This window comes from Piliocolobus tephrosceles, chromosome 4, assembly GCF_002776525.5.
Source record: "Piliocolobus tephrosceles isolate RC106 chromosome 4, ASM277652v3, whole genome shotgun sequence".
NCBI classification, from domain to species: domain Eukaryota; kingdom Metazoa; phylum Chordata; class Mammalia; order Primates; family Cercopithecidae; genus Piliocolobus; species Piliocolobus tephrosceles.
Genome location: NC_045437.1, coordinates 13211050 through 13227622, shown reverse-complemented (window position 1 = coordinate 13227622; position 16573 = coordinate 13211050). Strand labels below are relative to the sequence as shown.

Genomic DNA, 16573 nt, shown 5'->3' with positions numbered 1-16573 from the left:
AGCATAGCGTTTAGCACAGAGTAAGCATTTATTCTGTAAATAAAAGCTGCTATTATTTATTTTTTAAAGCTATACATATTCTAGGATGCAAATTGGAATGTATATTTTGAGCTGTTGATGGTTTAATTTCAACTGAGCAGAAAAGACTTCCATCTTGAGGAATTCCATCCCTGACATTATATTATTGTACAATAGTGATAGTGGTGGATCACAAAATATTTCATTTGTTCACTGGTTTGTTCATTCATTCATTTATTCATCTGTCCATTTCATTCAACAAACAGTTCCTAAGCATCCTTCAGGCTCAAAATGCACTGTCCTAGGTGCTGAAGATACAGAACTGACTAAGTCACAACATTGGCCATCAAGATGCTCCAAGATTGGTGGGGGAGACATCCAGAAACAGAAATAATTGTAATGCACAAAGTAAGTTGTAAAATAGATACAGGTTTTGAATATTGTGAGAGTGGTATTCATTCTGTCAGGGGAGGGGTGCACAGTGAGGAGTCATTTGTACTAGATTTTGAAGGATCAGTAGTGATTTCAGGAAGAAATAGGGATTTGGAGATGTTTGAATCTGTTTATTCCAGTTATTGAATGGTAGACCATCATTTTCTGGGACTATTCAACTAACTTCTAACTGCATCATGAAGGAAGGAAGAATTTTCCAACTTTTTTGGTTTGTTACTCCTCTCAACCCCAGGCCTTGAGAGAACTCCACAGCGTTTAAAATGTAGATATTTAAAATGTAGATATTTAAGAAAGAATGTGGACTTGGGAGTTTTCTAGACCTATGTGTGGCTTTTCTTACCCTGTGCTCTACACAGCTCCCCAGATGACCCCAGCAGGGTTGAACCTGAGTTACCGGTGGGCTTAGCCTGCACTCACTCACTCCGTACTGGCTTCCTTTCCTTCCTGTCTCTCTCTTTCCTCCTCTACCAGTGCTTCTGGGATCACTTCTAAAATAAGCTATTCACACTCAGACCCTTACCTGAGGTTCTGTTTTTAAGAGAACCCAAGCCAAAACAAGACCTCTCTGCTTGATTGTACATTGTCAACTTGGAGTTACTGAACTCATCTATGTCTGTGAACTATGTTTCCCAGAGTCTCCTTCCCCTTATGATTCTAGGATGGACATTTGGAAAATAGAAGTGACGAGAAGCCATTACTCTCAGAAAGCCATGGAAGCCAACACAGTGACAGACCAATGCAGCTGCGCCTAGCAGGCCTCAGCTTCTAGCTTCCAACTCCTGGCCCCACCAACAAACAGCTCCAATGTGAAAACCAAGCACTAGACAACATTCCTTCTGACCATTATGGTTAGTGGCTTATTCTGATTCTCTATCTCCATCTTCCAGACCTTCACTTCCCCAACTCTTCCTACATTTGTGTGTGCTCTAATTGCTATAGCAAGCCTCTTATTACCATAGCATTTTAGCAATTCTGTTTTCCTGCCTGACATCTAACTCTAATTCATAACAATTCAAAGAGCTAATGTGGAGAGTTTTTAGTGCTCATCTTCTACCAGACACTGGTTTGAGCATTCTGCATAACAGCTCAATCAGTTAGGATTAGTATTGTAATTATTTCCAATTTATAGATGAAGAAACTGAAGGACAGAAACTCTAGGTCAATCAGTTCAACATTACAAAGCCAACAAGTGATGGCACTAGAATTCAAACCAGGCATCTGACTTCAGAGCCTGTGGTGCAGCCAAATTTCTACCTCCTTCCTGTGGTCAAAAGAAGGTAAACTATTCCATACTTCTACCAGTTCTCTCCTCATTCATTCTTTCTCCCCTGGTTAAATCCTCCTTGGCCTAGCTCCATGTCATGGGGACCATGTACAAGTGACCCTTCGGAGGATGCCTCCCATAGGACAAGTGGTGTAGTTGGAAATTTCTATATAATATGCATGATGTGCATTTATTGAAAATATGTCAAGTCCTCGTGTGATGGCTAAATGTTATGTGTCAACTTGACTGGATTAAGAGATGAACATAAAACTGGTAAAACGTGGTTTCTGGGTGTGTTCTTGAGGATGTTTCTGGGAAAGAGGAGCATTTGCAGGGGTAGACTGAGAAACGAAGATCTTTACCAGTGTGTGTGGACACCATCCAATTTGTTGAGGGCTGAATAAAGCACAAAGGCATTGAAATGACAAATTTACTGTCTCTTTTTGAGCAGGAATATCCATCTTCTCCTGTACTTGGGTATCAGTGGTCCTGGTTCTAGAACTTTCAACCTTGGACTGAGACTTACACTACTGGTTCCCCTGGTTCTCAGGTCTTTAGGCTTGGACGACCCACAACACTGGCTTTTCTGGGCCTTCAGCAGCTTGCAGATAGCAGAGTGAGGCTTCTTAGCTTCCATAGTCATGTGATCCAATCTTTCACATGAAATCTCTTCCTATATGTATCCTATTGGTTCTGTTTCTCTGGAGAACCCTAATATACTCAGGTCCATACAAAAACCTTATGTATTAGTATGTTCTCATGGTGCTGATAAAGACATATCCGAGACTGGGTAATTTTAAAGAAAAAGAAGTTCAATGGACTCATAGTTTCATGTAGCAAGGGAGGCCTCAGTCATGGTGGAAGGCAAAGGAGGAGCAAAGGCACATCTTACACGCCGGCTGGCAAGAGAGTATATGCAGAAGAACTCCCATTTATAAAATCATCAGATCTCATGAGACTTATTCACTGCCATGAGAACAGTATGGAAGAAACTGCCCCCCAATTCAATTATTTCCAACTGGCCTCACCCTTGACATGTGGGGATTATTACAATTCAAGGTGAGGTTTGAGTGGGGACACAGAGCCAAACCATACCACCTTACATGCATTATTTAATGTGATATTCAAAACAACTTTATGATATAGATTTTTTAAAAAAATACTTAACTTTCTTCTAGAACTGAGGCTTGAAGAGAGAAGAAGGTGTGCCAAGGGCACACACTGGGTACATGGTGAAACTGGGATTTGAAAGTGGGCAATTGACCTCTGCAGTGTACTCTGCTAATCTGAACATGCTTTTTAAATGCATGGTTTAAATTGTCTTTTAAATCTGATGTCATCAAATATCTGAAATGGTTATATTGTGTTGGAGCAGCTGAAAGCAGACTAGGAAAACTGCACGAAGTGCAACACTTTATCTGGGCTATCAATAAGTCATTCTAGCAAGAAATCCAGGGACTAAAGAAAATATACTAAAATTCAACCACGACTTTCCCTGCCATACCCAACTACTTATTTTTTATTCTAATTTGAAAGTTTGAAAAAATATAATGTAACGTCTCAGAAATCTGTTGCCTTAAGTAATTTTTTAAAAATCTCAATTTCTCCTTTATAAAGAAATGGCTATCATATTATTAATATGAAATGACTGACTTGGCAAAGCATATCACAGTACCTCTCTCCAGAGAGTAGCAGACAGAGTGCAGCAACTTTGATATGTGCTAGGAAGTGCTGAGGGTTTGTTTAATGACAACAAAAATGATGTTGTGCTAGTTATTACATATGTGAATCCCATTTGTTTTATTTCCCTTTTTTTTACATTTTTTTTCTTGCAATTCATTGCATTAACTCCTTGTCTTCCTGGCTATCACTTGTTATCCACGACTTGAATTATTCTACTGAAGGATGCCTTATCATTTTAAGAAAACCAAGTGTTAGAAAGGACCTTTCATTTCTATTTGGATTATTTATCATTCAATAATTAGCCACCCCTCCAGAGAAGGAATTCAAAATGGGAGTTATGATTTGCCAAGGCATCTCATAGTTCCAGCCATTAGTGTCCACCCAGCTGAAACTACAGGACTAAAACTAATCCAATTAAGTAACAACAGTGTATTTTGAATCAGTACTGAACAGATGGTAAAGCATCCCCCATTCATCATTAATTAATGTTCATTTAGCACCCATAGAGAATGACTCTGGGTTACTGCTTCCCGAAGGTAGAGATGAAACTTCTGCATTGCAAGGTCGTACCATCTGGTTGCTGAAAAACCATCTTACAGGATCTGAAATAATTTTGTAGAATAAATCATCTCTGGAAATGGGAATGTTAAGGACCTCAATGGGAAGATTTTGTGAACTTCACAGAGGATTTCAGGGATAAAGCCTAAACTCTATGATTTTTCTTATTTAAGAAGAATTTAAAATAACAAATCTATCTCCCTCCTTTCTCTACTTAACATGCCAGCAGATATACTGAATGATTTCCCCTTCTTTTAATTTTGCCTTTACATTTTTTAAATTTTATGATTGGTTAGTTTGTATTTTGTATCTATTCTCTCTCTCCTGAGCTCTGTATGGCATTCCCAAACGTATATGTGGGTAACATTTAAAGTTGGTAAAGTGAGGCTCAAGCCTAATCATTCTTTCTGAGGATTTGTTGACACGAGTGTTTCAGAGAATATCAATTTGGTAGATAATTTGTGGAATGGTTTACCGTAATTGAATTTCTGTGCCGTAATAAGAATGGAGTAGACCCATGCCTCTCTTGAGTGTCTCTTTGTTTATAATTCTCTTTGAGAGTAATGTTTTCACTGTATTCGCATATCATAATTAAAAGAGATTTTCCAGTGTTCTTTAAAAATTTCCCACTGATGGAATACTCATTAAAATAGTTTGAAAAGTTAGTTTACATATTTACTTTTAATAGCATTCTTATAGTATTTATTTTTGTGGACAAAGTGCCTTCCAAATTTAGACTTACACCTTTAAATGTCCTTTGTAGGGACATGGATGCAGCTGGAAACCATCATTCTTAGCAAACTATCACAAGAAGAGAAAACCAAACACCGCATGTTCTCACTCATAGGTGGGAACTGAACAATGAGCTCACTTGGACTCGGGAAGGGGAACATCACACACTGGGGCCTATCATGGGGAGGGGGGAGGGGGGAGGGATTGCATTGGGGAGTTATACCTGATATAAATGATGAATTGATGAAAAAAAAAATAAAATAAATGTATCTAATTTCTTTGTTTTCTGGTTATAAGCTATATCAATTTTAATTATCTATGGCAACTAGTTGCCTATTCAACCTCCTTTCTCCCCAAATAGGAGATGGCAATGTGTTTAGCTAAAATTTATGATTTTGTAACCCCTATTATAATCAGGAATAGACAATAAAATATAAGACCATATATTAGGTGGTGGTTTTTAAGAATTTCCCTTTAAAGGGACTTACTCAGCTGGAATGCAGGCATACGACTGGTGTTCCAGCATCCATTTAGTTACTATGAAGTAATCTTGAGAATAGAAGCCACAAGCTGATGAAAGCAGAACAGATACTTAAATGGCGGTTGAATCATGATGGTCATACCAGTTCTGGACTGCTTTTATTTGAACTTTATGTTATATGTACAAAAATAATTCCCTGTTTTGCAGAATGCACTCTTATCGTGGATCAATTCTCTAACCTAACTGAAACATATTTTCATAATGGAAGTGGGTTTGTATGGTGACCTACAAAAGCCCTACCAGATATGATTCCATGATACCTTTCTGACCCTATCTCTTGACAGTCTCTCCTTTGTACATTCTATTCCAGCTACATGGCCTTTTTGGTATTCTTGGTATACGTCAGGTATAATCCAGCCTTCAGTATTTTGTTCTTGCTGTTCCCTCTACCTGGCGCACGAGTGCCCCAAATGTTTACTCAGCGAATTCTTTCATGTCCTCCAGACTGTTACACTTCTCTTTCACCCTCTCCATCACTTCAACTTGTTATCCCCTGACATTTTATATCTCCCTTCCCTGATTTAATTTTCTCTCTTGCATGATCTAACATTGAGCATATTTTACTTTTAATCTATTTTATTGCCTGTTTTTCTTTAGAATGTAAGCTCCAAGAGACAGAGTTTTTTGCCTATTTCATTTACTAGGATAGAGCCAGATACTAGGACTGCACATACATATTTGCTGAATGAATGAAAGTGATAAGGAATTGGTTGACCAAGAGAGATGGGGAGAAAAAAATATTAAGACTCTGATATGGAAAGCTGGAAAGCTGGTAACCCTTATTTTATTTAAATAGCAGGAAATCGTGACCAAATTTCAAATGCGTAAGTGAAGAAGGATATAATGCCTATTTCCAAGATGAAAAGTATAAAAAATGAAGCAAGAAAACGCAGGAAGATGAGGGCCAAAGAGCTCAATGAGAAGGGATTGCTGTAGTCAAGAGGGCAGACATGATTTTTTAAGAGTAGGAATGAGAATACCTAGAGATTGAGGATAAGAGAGATTTTCATAATCTGGGGTGGAAATGGAGGAAACTCAAATCTGACAGTCTTAATCTTCTAAGAAGAACAAGATGCAGACGATCTGATGATTGTGAGGGAAGAATAGAGATGGAAGAATGGAGTGAGGGGGGAAAAGTTTTGCAATATCAGCCACTGTAGGAAACAAGAATAAAGCAGAACTAAATGAAAATTGCTACTGAGTGGTACAGAAAGGCTGAATTGAAACAGACAATGAACATTTATAGTCAAGCCAATTGTCATGGTTTTATTTCTTTTCTTATAATTGTTGGCAGTTCATAGGCAGAAGAGGGAAATTAGCAGGAACAGGTGGTCAGCTTTTCCCATAGTTGGTAAATATTAAGGTGGGCATGGCAGAATTTCTGAGTGGTAGTAGTTGAGTAGACTGTTAAAATGGCATCCAAGTTGGGAAAGGTAAGTGGAGCTAGACTGAGGAGGATAGAACCTGAGCTGTGAAGACAGGAGCTGTCCTAAAGTCTCAGTGACTATGGACTCTACCTCTGTCCTCAATTGAAAGTAGATTTGGACTTTTTGTTATACTTCTTCTTATACCATACATAACGTTTATATTCAAGGACTCAAAGTATTCTTTAACCCATTTGCCATTTGGACTGACGGATAAATGTGACCCAGTAGAACACCTCTAGGGCAAGATTTATGGTGCATACTGTCAGGTAGTCATGCTGGGAAAGACATATAGCACGTCAATTAGAATTCTAGCATGCAGACTTCTAGCATGGAGGAAAAACACTGCTCATTTCTGCTTGGTTCTAGGTGTGTGAACTTTACATTAACTCTCATTATTCCCAGCTCTCCTTTTTGTCCATGTGCTTCAGAGAAGCAAAACAAAGAGGTTGGGACCTTGGGCTCTGAAATCTGTTATCTGGGATCAAATCCTGGTTCCACGATTTTCTAGCCATGTGATCTAGAAAATCAAGGTATTTAACCTCTCTCCGATTCAACTTTCTTATCTTTGAAATGGGGTCGATCCTGCAACATACTGCATAGGATTATTTCAAGGATTGATGAGATCTGTGTAAAATATCTAGAGAGGGATCAGTGCATAAGTACACTTAATTACTTATGATAATGATGATGATGATGTTGGTATTAATGTGATAACTACAAGAATTCAATGGAGCCTGCAAACAAAATATATCCATCATTCCCTTAAGCTGGGGCAAATGGGACATGTGCCTTGTGAACATAAGCAGGGTACAATTAATAATTAAGATTATAACTGCACAAATTATCATAAGTACTACATGAATTAAATATCTGGCCTACGGCTTCCTACAGAGCCTATTTAGATAAAACAAACATAAACTTCCAAGAGACATCTAAATTGTTCAATGGCTTTCTGAAAAAAGATTCAGGTTAAAAATATTGATTCTCAATTCAAATCACTACAATTTTATGATAAGAAAATTAGCAAATAAATTAATTAAGAAAATTAAAAATACCCATAATCCCACTGTCCACATATAGTCCTGAATAGATGCAAATAACAAAGGATATCTGGAAAATTTTGCCTTTTTTTACTACGTGTCATACATTTATATTTTCATGAATGTTATCCTTTGGCATTTCATGTGGAAGTGACTCATCTCTGTGTCTTCGGCTGATTCTCTGTGATAGTGGTGACTGGGCTATTTCCCTTGGAGCCTGTTCCCTCTCTTCTCTCTCCATTTTTCGTATCTGTGCTTTACTGTACCTGTCATTACAGCAATCCAGAAATCTAGGGGGAAACTGTGGCTTTGTTAGACTTCTAGCCTGAGCTGTGGGCTCCTGTCCAACTTCACCAGGAATTCTGCTGTGGGAGTGTATCAGATGGTGGCCTGCTATTAATAAAGTGACTTTCATTTCTACCCTATTATTCATCATTAACCTCAGGGGGAAAAGCCAAATAGAGCATTCTTAGCTTCCGAGAATGAAATATCATTGAATACTCTAAAATTTGACTCAGGTTCCTAATATCCCATCTGTATTAACCTGTTCTTGCACTGCTGTAAACAAATACCTGAGACTGGGTAATTTATAAAGAAAAGAGGTTTAATTGGCTCATGGTTCTGCAGGCTGTACAGGAAGCTTGATGCTGGTATTTGCTCAGCTTCTGGGGAGGTCTCAAGGAACTTATAATCATGGCAGAAGGCGAAGGAGGAGCAGACACATCATATGGTCAGAGCAGGAGTGAGACAGCAGGCTGGGGCTAGGGGCGGCGTAGAAGGGAGGTGCCACACACTTTTAAACAACTAGATCTTGAGAGAACTTACTACCCAAGGACAGTACCAAAGGGACGGTGCTAAATCATTCAGGAGAAATCCATCCCCATGATCCAGTCACCTCCCACCAGGCCCCACCTCCTACACTGGGGATTATGTTCAACATGGTTTTGGGCAGGGACACACATCCAAATGATATCACCATCTAATCCCTGGCTCCACATAAACACCTTGTATGTTCAGCCGAGTATGCTTGCTTTCTTTCTAACTGTAATGTATACAAAACCCTTAGTAGAGTAGCTGACACATAGTTAGCACTTAATCAATTTAAGTACTACTTCATCTTTTTAAATATCTTAAATGCAATAAATATTAGAATATCAATATTTATTTGTATTTATCATGATATTGATCTAAATATAAATATTAATATTCAACTCTTGGAACAATTATTATATACTATATCCTTTCAAATAATCAGTGTGTTAGAATTTTGGGTTATTCAGTTTCTTAGATGTTTGTGATTACCCAAGGATCACCCACTGATGGAGGAAAAAGACGTAGGTAAGAACCTCCCAGGAGGGGATTTAGGACAATGCACCTTTAAGATTTTTGTCAGTGTTGCCACATTACATGAGGTGGCCTTTTGATTGCATAACATTAGGCATTCCACAACTTTTCACACAAAGTTCTTGCTTACTAAACTAATGATTAACCAAGTACAAGTCACTTTGATGGATTTAAGTAGATTCTAGCAAGAGAAGAAAATAAAATATTTTTCTAAAACTTTACATTAATAAAAAAAGGTTCTGAAATCCAAGAATGACAATTTCATAGATATCAAATTATATATAATGTATAATTATATTATATATTAATAATCATGATAATGAAAATCGTGATGCTTTACATTAATATAGAACAATTTCTAACATTTAGATTGTCTTATGATTCTATAATATTCTTGTGATTTATAAGCAAATGAGGAAAAATGATGGGAAAGGAGTAATGATAAAAGTACACATTTGAGTGCTTACGTTTCTTAACTGATAGAGTAAACCTAGGTTTAAGATTAAACAATTAGTTTTGATAATCCCAACAGTATAGTTTTTCAGATGAAGTATATTCAAAAATATTTCAGAATTTTTCAGGAAATGCCAGGGCACTAAATATAATACATACCTAACCTAAAATATAGAATGAGTTTAAATAACAATTTTATATTCTGAAATTGTATGACAACATTTCAAAATAAGTTATAGTTTTTATGCATAATTTTAATTAGAACACCACAGCTATAAGGTATTGCATATTATCAAGACTTTATTTTACTCATGGTGAGACACAATGTCAGTAATAATATTTTATGGGACCATGACACATGCAAAACCCTCCTTTTTTCTGCACAATTATCTGACATGCCAACTCAGACAACATTTTAGCAAAAATCTTGGGATAAGAAGTCATCAGTAATATTAGCCAAGGATGTTTCATTTCCCCCGGGATTATCAAATTATTAACTTACTTTTTATAACTCCTTAAAAAGTATTAAATGCTTTATATAATTTGTCTCATCTGGTCTGCAGGAGAATCCTAGGAGCTAGGTTTGGCATGTTTTATAGGATAGTGTAGCGTAGTGGTTAATAGCACAGATACTGGTGCCAAAGTGCCTGCCTTTGAACCTTTATTTTGTCCCTCAGGAGCTTTGGGACCATCTGACTGTGGGCCGGTGGTCCAACCTGGAACAGGAGGATGGCCACTTCTTAGTGGTAAGGGGTGAGTGAGGTGCTAGACACGAGATGCTTGGAGCTCCACCTGGTTGTGATAGACACTGGACCAGTACCAGGACACACTGCCCTTGTCTTGCAGAGGAAGAGCCTATGCTCAGAGAGATTATTCTGCTTTTTCTAAGCGTTTGTATCTTTTCTTTTTTGTAAGGTTGGTTCTTTATTGTGAAACAAAGGGAAAGGGGCTGATTAATGCAACCAAGAAAAAGAAAAAAATTTAAGAAGTTGTACTTAAGTACAATTACTTAAGTGTATTTTCAAGAATCGTTTAAGAAAAGCCTTCTACCTTGTTTACTTCTGTGATAATTTGAGCTGGTTATAGCCTGAGAGGGGTGGTGGCAGGCAATACAATAACAAAAGAGCTCATATTTTAAGAGCTATCAGCAAAGCTAATGCATTTTCATTTTCTACTTATGATATCAAAAGACTTTCCCTAGTGATGGATTATTTCTATAATAACAAAGGCATTTTAATACAACTAGATACGTTCCAAGATTTTATTCTTCATTTGGCAGTGGCTGGATGGTATTGCTCATATGTACTACCTACATATATTTTTTTTTTTTCCATGTTATTCAGGCGTATATAGAGAGTGATGAGATTTCCCTCTTCTTTGTAAGAGTAAGTTAAAACTAAACAGCAGTCTGGGCACGGTGGCTCTCACCTGTAGTCCCAGCACTTTGGGAGGCTGAGTCGTGCAGATCACTTGAGGTCAGGAGTTCGAGACCAGCCTGGGCAACGTGGTGAAACCCCATCTCCACCAAAAAATACAAAAATTAGCCAGGCGTGATGGCGCGCCTGTAATCCCAGCTACTTGGGAGGCTGAGGTGGGAGAATCCCTTGAACTGGAAGGTGGAGGTTGCAGTGAACCCAGATCACACCACTACATGCCAGCCTGGGTGACAGAGCGAGACCCTGTCTCAAAGGTGCAGACGTGGCCAAGTCCAAGAACCACACCACACACAACCAGTCCTGAAAATGGTACAGAAATGTTATCAAGAAACCCCAATCACAAAGATATGACTCTCTTAAGGGGGTGGGCCCCAGGTTCCTCAGAAACATGCACTTTGCCAAGAAGCACAACAAGAAGGGCCTAAAGAAGATGCAGGCCAACAATGCCAAGGCCATAAGTGCATGCACTGAGGTTATCAAGATCCTTATAAAGCCCAAAGAGGTTAAGCCCAAGATCCCAAAAGGTGTCAGTTGCAAGCTAGATTGACTTGCCTACATTGCCCACTCCAAGCTTGGGAAGCGTGCTCGTGCCCGCATTGCCAAGGGGCTTAGGCTGTGCCAGCCAAAGGCCAAGGATCAAACCAAGGCCCTGGCTGCAGCTCCAGCTTCAGTTCCAGTTCAGGCTCCCAAAGGTGTCCAGGCCCCTACAAAGGCTTCAGAGTAGATATCTCCGTGTCCAACGTGAGGACAGAAGGACTGGTGTGAGCCCCCTGGGCTACCATCTGCCTGGGGCTGGGGTTCTCCTGTGCTATTTGTACAAATAAACCTGAGGCAGGAAAAAACAAAACAAAACAACAACACAAACAACCAACTAAACAACAAAAAAACCAAATAACAAAAAACAACCAAACAGCAGATATTCAGACATTTGAACTACTGGTAGCTTTTTCTAAGCCTTTGAGGTGACTTGAACAACAGTCAGTGATAATAAGCAATAGCTTTCTTCTCTTTGCCCGTAGTGGTGGGCAAAGGGAGATGGAGAACACCAAGAGAGAGGGTGTGCATTTGTGTGGCGAGCTATTCAGTCTTATTTATCTTCTCAATTTCTAAATTCTCTTAAGTTTGACTCAAATTCTTACCTATTCTCAACCTATGAGTCTCAGTCTTGGCTACATTTTTAAAATATTTGGGCTCTTACATACTAATGAACAGATAATACGTATACATGATGTACATATATATTTATTAGGTTGGTGCAAAGGTTATTGCAGTTTTGCCATTAAAAGTATGGCAAAAACCACAATTACTTTTGCTTCAGCCTAACACACACATGTATATGCCCATACACCGAGACACCTATATGCATACACAGACCCTACCCTTTGATGCTGGCTCCAGCAACATCTCTACTAATTCTCTAACCTAATTGACTTGGCTACCACTGTCTTTCCAGGCTCTCTACTTTCTATGCAGATATGTGCTTTGGTATAGTTATTCCCTCACTGGAAGCGTTTTCTCTTCCCTTTCTCCTTTCTCCATTCCTAATCCTCTGCGTGGAGCCTTTGATTGCCTTTGGACTTCCCATCAGCGTTTACCTCAATTCTCATTCTGGCTTTGAATTATGTAGGGCTTTCTACTTAACTGTTCCAAGAATATCTATCTTGCTTTTTCAATTAGACTAATGACCAGGTTAGTCTAATTAAATAAAAGAGAAAGATATTTCTTTTATCTTTATTTTTTTCTAATGCCCAAGACTACATGTGTATCTACCATAGTGCCACATGGTTAGTAATCATTACTTGAAGGAATGAATTTCATCCAGGCTATCCACATTCATAGTTTAAAGGAAACACCTGTTGATCAGAAGAGTTTTAGGCTGTAATCAATCTATTAACCACAATCATTACCTACAACTCATCTATTTTAAAAACTAATTAGTTAAAATTTTAAATTGAGTAAAAATTATATATATTTATTAGGTAAAACATGATGTTTTGAAAATGTATACTTTGTGGAGGGGCTACATTAAGTTTATCACCACATGCATTACTTCATAAACATTTTTTTTTTTTTTGTGGTAAGAACACCTAATACCTGCTTTTGGCAATTTTCAAGAACACACTGCATTGTTATTAATGATAATTACCATCTTGTACAATAGACCTCTTGAACTTATTCCTATCTAACAAAAGTTTTGTAAGTTTTGACCAATATCATTCCAACACCCTCACCTCCCTCTGAAAAATCCCTGGTAATCACCATTATACTTTACTTTTATAAGTTCAACTTTAAAAGATTCCACATATAAGTGAGACCATGTGGTATTTGCCTTTCAGTGCCAGGCTTATTTCACATATCATATAGTCCCCAAAGTTCATCTATATTATCACAAATGACAGGATTTCCTTCTTTTTACAATGGGAATGGTTTTCTATTGCATGTGTACAACATTTTCTTGATCCATTCATCCATTGATGAACACTTAGGTGGACTCCATATCTTGGTTACTGTGAATAACGCTGCAGTGAACATGGGGTTGCAGGTATCTCTTTGTTGTATTGATTTTTATTCCTTTGGATATATACCTAGTAGTGGGATTGCTGGATCATATGGTTGTTCTATTTTTATTTCTTTGAGCAACCTGCATACTGTTTTTCGTAAGGGTTTACCAATTTACATTCCCAGCAGTAATGTGCAACAATCCATTTTTTGACTTTAACCATATAAACAATCACCTATGTAACCTTTCTTCTTGGATGTCTAAAAGGCACTGAAACCTGTCATCTGACCCTCTGACTTTGTCAAATTCCTTGTCAGATGCTCTTATATTTATATCTCCTTTAAAATTTTACATTTATTTGTGCAATTATTTGCTTAATCTCTGATTGCCTCATTGGACCATAGCCCAATGAGGGGCAGAGAATATGACTGTTTGACTAACTATTCTATCTTTCATATATATCAGAAGGAAGAAATGAAAGAAGGAAGGAAGGAGGAAAGAAATGGGAGGAAAGAAAAATAAAAGAATGAGAAATGTTCAGTCTATTGCTAAAAGTTCAAAGCCTGTTAGTTCCTTTAGCTGTATGTTTTGATGTTTCTTTGCAGACTAAACTAATATTTCCAAACAAAATCGCTTTTGAAATTTAACACCAAGCTCAATTTTCATTTCAAAATTGTGCCAGTTATTGAAAATGTTTTATTATTATGTGGTGTCACAAATGGTCTGGAAGCTCTCTCAAACATGCTGGGCATGTAGTATTGGGTTTCTATGGCTATCTCCTAAAGATAGCTTATCCAGTTATTGCTAAACAAACAAAAAAGAAAAAGGAAAGAAAGGAAAGAAAAAAAAAACCCTGATGAAGTAATCATCATGCTGTGTGTAAAATAAAGTGCAGCAAATAGCTCTATAAAATAATATTTTTAAAAGATACTTTTCATTTTGTTTTGTTTTGTTTAATGTCCCAGAACCTTCCAATTGAGAGTTAAAAGAAACTACTATAGTGAATAAAGTTGGTTAAAATTCAGGACAAAACCACAAATGCAGAAAAAAGAAAAGGGGTTGTGGGAAATTCAGATGTATATTTACATCCTAAACAATAAAACAAACAGAGAAATAAAAATTTCATTCTTCTCTAGGATGAGACAGGATCCTCCCAAGATGGTCCTCGTATTAGTCCATTTTCACACTGCTGATAATGATATACCTGAGACTGGGTAAAATTTAAAGAAAAAGAGGTTTAATGGACTCACAGTTACACGTGACTGCGGGGGCCTCACAATCATGGTGGAAGGTGAAAGGCACGTCTTACATGGGGGCAGGTAAGAGAGAAAATGAGCAAGCAAAAAGGGAAACCCCTTATAAAACCATCAGATCTCATGAGACATATTCACTACCATGAGAGCAGTATGGGAGAAAATGCCTCCATGATTAAATTACCTCCCACCAGGTCCCTCCCCCAACACATGAGAATTATGGGAGCTACAGTTCAAGATGAGATTTAGGTGAGGACACAGTCAAACCATATCAGTCCTCAAACAGAAGGCTTACCCAGGTCTGTTGGAAGCGACTTTCCACTGTCAGTGTCCAAACTATCCCCAAATATTTATTGTGAAATGTTTCTTCTAGATCTTGAGATCTCTAAAACGAGAAAATTTTTTCCCATTTCTCTTAATGAAGATTGCCTCTACTGCTGGTTGGACATCAGGAGATCATTCAGCTCTGCTAGTATTTGCCCTCCCTTGGAAGTCTTGCAGGTACCTTTCTCACCTGGAGTTCTCTAACTTTGAGAACTCTAAATTTCCTCCATTGTTTTCTTTAAAAAATAGATTTGAAAGCATCATCCTCTAAAGAGTCTGTTTTAATAATTCTAGAGTGGTGGGTCCAGGAATTTGTTTTTATTTCATTTTTAAGGCACCATAAATGACTCTAATGAATCACCCCAGGTGAACTCAATGAGAAACACGGCATTACAATTTTTGGCCCTTGAGAAAAGTCATATCTACACAGGCTTTATTTGCCCAATTATGTCAGCAGAGACTTATATTTAATATGCTGGTTTCTCTTAAATTAAAAAATAGTCTTCTTTTCCCCTGTGTTCTAGTGTAGTTCTTTCCCTCTCTCTCCCCTCCCCTCGAGTCCTCCCTCCCCTCACCTCACAGATCTATACTTGGCTGAGCAGGATAATAACCCAGTTTCTTCACATTTTGTGTAGCACAATTTGTATGCATCTTATCCTGATACATCTTTTCTTTCTAATACCTCTTAACCCCCAATGTTCTCCCTTTTTCTTCAACTAATGTACTCTTTATGGATATCAGTCCACATGTGTGAGAGCCCTTACTATACCATTTCTGTTCTTCAGGGTATTGTTTTTCTTTGTATTCATACTTTACTGCTTTTTTAACATATTTAATTTTTTTATTAGGAAAGACATTGTTAAACTTCTATCACTTTTGGTTGAGGGTTGGGTAGCGGAGTGTGATGATGACAGCTGAATATGATCCTTGAGCAGCACGGGTTTGAGCTGCAGGGGTCCATTTATATATGGATTTTTTTTTCAATAAAAGTTGGTCCCCGCTTAGGGGTGCATTCCACATTCACAACCAGATGTGAGTGGAAAATACAGTATTCGAGGGATGCCAAACTTAAGAATATGGAGGGCCCACGTTTTGTATACGCAGGTTCCTCAGGGGTGACTACAGGACTTCAGTGTGTGCAGATTTTGTTTTCTGTGGATGGCCCTGAGATGAATTCTCTGCAGGTATCAAGTGACAATTGTACACACACTACACACACACACACACACACACATGTCTTTGCTAATAATCCAAAAACTGTGCCTCCTAGATCTGATTATGGTATCTGATTATGGTGATTTCTCTGTTATGGTCCAATCAGAAGACAAACCACTCGAGCCTTTCAACAGAGGCAGCTTCATTCAGGGAATTTATCCTTAGGGAAGGGAAGATCTGAGAAGCCAAATGGAATGGTTAAAACACTCAGGAGATTAGTAACAGCTGGAAGCTATGCTCACTCTTAAGACTGGAGAGACATAGGGAGGCAGTGGTGTTGGTGGTGTTACCAGAACATAGGAACCAGGGTCTCCTTCAGGGAGTGAGAATCA

At 38.0% G+C, this 16573-nt stretch overlaps 1 pseudogene; it reads left to right on the top strand.

The window, feature by feature from the left end:
- Positions 1-6661: 6661 nt before the first annotated feature.
- LOC111546766 lies at positions 6662-11673 on the top strand (annotated as a pseudogene).
- The last annotated feature ends 4900 nt before the right edge of the window (positions 11674-16573 follow it).